Consider the following 4,752-nt stretch of genomic DNA (forward strand, 5'->3'; position numbering starts at 1 on the left):
TATATGAATTCCATGTTGTACGAGTCACTTAGATTTTACAAATACGTGTGCCGGGCTGTGAACGGCTCACGTATTTGTAAAATCTAAGTGACTCGTACAACATGGAATTCATACAAAACGGAATAATCAACAGTGTTATGGGGGTCGACTGTATTACAGTATATCCATTAGTTTAGATAGTAATAATATAAGTTTCGAAAAGTTGAATTCGAAGTATACAGAGGTTTTTATAGTGTGAGTTAGGAGGAATGAAACTCGGTAAATGATGTTAGTCATGTGTGGAGTTTCATTTTTTCTAACTCTTGGTGGAACTCTGACGCAGCCACATCCACGTGGTGAGTTCTGGGCTGCCATTCGTCTGGAAGTGTCGAAGGGCAAGCGAAGAGCTGCGTGTTTCTGTTGAATTGAAAATTATAAGGAATGAAAATATGCCAAAACCCGCAGAAATTTGGTGAATTTGGTGTATTTAATACCCAGTACGTAGTTTGTGTATTGTATGTTTTCTACGACCAATCGTCTTATCGTTAGTGATACTTGGAATGAAGAAAGGAAGTTGCTATTGTAAGAAACATCTGTCGAAGTTATATTCTTTATATCAATGTAATCTGAATATTACAATATTTTGCATTTATGCAATTAGACAATTACATTGTTGTTTACTTCTTATAAGTGCAGGTGCCATCATTGTCTTGTGGAGATTCGCATATTTATCTGATCGGTGAGTTGAGAAAAGAAGAATGTTTCCTGAAAACTAAAATCGAATCCTCGATTGAAACTCATTGAATCTATGAACCTATTTACAAGAAGTAAACCTAGTTTATGATGCATATTTTCCACGCGTATATTGTTGCTGTGTGTATCAGACAAGTTTCTTCTTCTGTGCAGTGTTTTTCTTTGAAGTTGATAATGTAATGTGTCTTGCATTTTTTATTATTTTAATAATTTTCGTTGTCGTAATTACGGTTGGAACTTTTTAAATATCTCGGTTTTCATCTTTGATGAGTTAAACTTATTGTGTCCTGTTAAGTAAATAACTTCAGAAAGTTTCTTGCAAAAAAATAATTAAAACTTTAATTAACCTATTTTTAAACAATAAGTTAATAAGCTATTCATCATCCAGTTGTATTGCCTGGTTGTGTAGCAATTTATTCAATGCCAATTGTCTTTTACAAAATGAATACAAAACGCCAGTTAAATTATCTTAGTTTATGAACAATTACATCAATTAGTCGATTATAATTGCTCGACCATCAATAATCCGGCATCATTTGGGCAGGAGAAGCGATTTTGCCGGATGGTTAGGTGATATACACGTGACGTAACAGCCGAACCTATGTTTAAAATACAGTACATTGTAAGTCAGTACAAATCGGTTAATAAAGAGAAAACAAAATATAAGTCATTGCCGATGGAAATTGTTTGAAATTTGTTGTATTAAAATTGTAACAAAAATAAATTCTTTTAAATTTTTAGAATTTAAATTTTAATTCTCATTAAATAAAATTATTTTTAATTAAAACTTTGTTAATTAAAAGATATTTAATAATATTTTTCTCTTATTCTAATAAACTATTTACTGATATTATGCAAATGAATAAAATAAGTGAGTTTAAAGTACTCTGTATGAGTGCAACGTGAAAGCAAAGGTGAAAATATTTCGGTAAATACTAAATAAGAGTTTTTAGTGAAAGTTTTTAATCGTTTTAATCTCAAAAAAATTTATCTGACGATGGTTAATTGGAAGTTAATCGGTAAAGTATTGTTGTATGTATCAATTGAAGGATGTTTGGCAGGGATTTTCGTCAGTCTTTTATTTAGTACAATTGACGAACCACCGAATTTTCGAGATTGGAACAAAAATAATTTTACAATTTTATCTCGTTTTATATTCTGTATTATTCAAGGATTGTTTACTCTATTATTCTCGTTTTACATTTTGCATATAATATTTACTTGGATATTCGGTTCAAAGTATGCTTCGTGTAAGTGTTGTCGTCGTAATTCGTTTCCAAAGAAAAATTTGTTAGAAACAATAATTGAATTAGTATCCAGGTCTGGTGTTCCGCTGAGTCAAATAGACACATCAAACACGGAACTGAATGACCCATCAGTCGATATAATTGAAAGATATTATAGAAGAATTGACTCTCCGGAAAGAAATTATGGAAAAAGTCAACCGATTGCATTTTATGTAGACACAGCAGAAGAATGCGAAGCTTCTTTTACTTCGAATCTTTATCAAAATAAAACTCCCGATTTCTCTAGAAAATATGAAGATGTTAAAGGGACATTTAAACAGCAAAATTTATTGGAAAAAGAATTAGAAAAAGCAAGCTTTTCTGCGAAATTAGTTAATTCTAGTTATCCTCCAATGTACGTAGGTCGTTTTATGCCTTTTATTAATGACAGATCTTTAAGTGACGATGATTCTTTTGAACTGGCTGATGGAGAAAGAAGAATGTCATTTGACTCTATTAACGAATCGGGAATTATGGAGATGGAAGATAGTTGTTCTTTTTAATAATACGTCACTAGAAACTACGGATTATTCTTAAGATTAATTCATCGTTTCAAAAAGTTTTATAACGAATTTTAATGAAAATGTAATTATATTTCTAAATTTAAAAGCTGTTTATAAATTTTCCCAGTGTTTTTAACTTTAAGTAACATTTAAAAAAATAATTTTTATGATTGTGAATTACTGTATTTAAGAAACTTTTTCGTGATTTTTATATTGTAAAAATGTTTAAAAAGTTTACTTAAATATTCAGACGATGTTTTAACTGTTCCACTATTTTCTTCAGAATAGTTGTATAACATAATTTCAAAGGAATAAATACTTGTATTAATAATTTTGGATTAATAAAGGTTAATTATTTCTTTAACTTGCATTAATAATATATTTATTTTTTTTTGTAATATTAAATTTTATTTTTCATATTTAAAAATCTGCTGAAAGAAAACTTTCTATTTAATATATTATATAATTTTCTATTGAAGTATATACCACATAGCTCTTTCGGTACTATTTTGCTGATTTTATCTATAAAAATTAATTTATAAAACGTTTAAATATATTCTTATGAAAAACGATTCTATATTTAATATTTACCACAAATCATTTCTTGATTGCAAGTAAAATTAGTTGGACAATTACAACATACTTTCTATCTTAAACTGTGGCATATTCATACCCGTTGTAATATAAAATTAAATACAGTATATTATTACGACTTAAAACGTTAAACTGGATTTAGATTTTTATTGGCATGAAGAGTTTTCACCAGCATGTTAGCATAGACCCGGGTCTGAGGCGTTGCAAGCTTCCTGGAGGAGTCCGACGAACAGCTTCGGGCCGAGCCAAGCGTTTTTGGTCAATCAAAAAGAATTCCTATTTGGTGTAGTTGTATTTTAGCATACATTTGAATATCAGTCATGCTTGCGCACGAATGGAACCATTTGTCTCGACATTCGATGTCGGGCACTCCAGTCTGTAGCCTGAGGCAAAATGAGGTATTTCGTGCGGTCTCGACCTGCCTCATACGTATGCGTGATCAAATATGTACTGTGTTGTACGTATTCGTTCTCAAATGTGCATAAAGCAACGTAACACGTAGGCGATCTGCCAAAGGGGGTTAAATAGATTAATATTAATATTATTAATAAAAAAGATATGGGCTTAAAATTGATATACTGTACTTAAAAAATCTCCCTTCTTGTAATAATTTAACCTATCCAAACGCTTGTTTTAACATTTCTGTATATATAAATTCTTAAATTTATATAATTCTCATCAATGTCTTTTCATCCCGACTCAGAAAGAATTCACTGAGAGCATCCCATATTAATAATGTACAGATAGACCTAACTATAATTTTTGTACCATTTTATTAATTTTATTACACTATTTTATAATATTTAACTATTACAAAATGGCAAAAAGCTATATTTTGAGAAAAGGGATGGGTTCTATAAAATATTGTAAATGCTAACAATGAGTAAAATTTCATTAAGTCTGACCCTAATGGAGATAAACACGACCCCATATATCTCTTCTCCCTCTCGACCTTTAATCGCCAAAATTTAATAGTATCAATTCCCCTAATACACAAACCTCGGTGCAATATTTTAAAAAATTTCGACAAAAAGCCCGGGAGTTATTAAGTTTCAAAGAGGGTGAACAAAATTACCCTATTATACAAGGGATAAATACTTTTGTTAGATAAGTTATCAGTGAATTTTATTAACTGTGCAGTGTAATATTTAGTCTTAATTGAAATTAGGTTCATATTATTTACAGTATTTCAGTAATTTTGCTAAAATCTACACCGCATAATTATACAAGTTAATTTCTAATAATAATTATGACTTAACTATATCATTTAATTCAATGTTATTAATTATATTAAGAGTTATTGATCTTGTTTAGATATTTTTATAAATTGTTATTTAATTATGTCATAATGCAATTTAAAAATAACTAAGTAAGTAGGGACATATATATTCCGGCATTCATAATTTATTTACAGTAGAGCGTCGTTTATCCGAAACATCGGTTATCCGAAGGAATTCCAGTCGACAAATTTAAATTTTCGCCAGTGCTGTGGCGCTGTAATCTTTGGCTATGTCTTGGGCTACTCAAATATTTTACGTTTTTGATACTAAATTAACTTCTGAAGTATAATTTTTTATTGTTTTTATATTTTTCAATATATTTATTTTGTTTGTACAAAATAAAAAAATAATTTTTAA

The sequence above is a fragment of the Centruroides sculpturatus genome, unplaced genomic scaffold (assembly GCF_000671375.1).
Source record: "Centruroides sculpturatus isolate CEXI.00-Female unplaced genomic scaffold, Cexi_2.0 scaffold346, whole genome shotgun sequence".
Lineage (NCBI taxonomy): Eukaryota > Metazoa > Arthropoda > Arachnida > Scorpiones > Buthidae > Centruroides > Centruroides sculpturatus.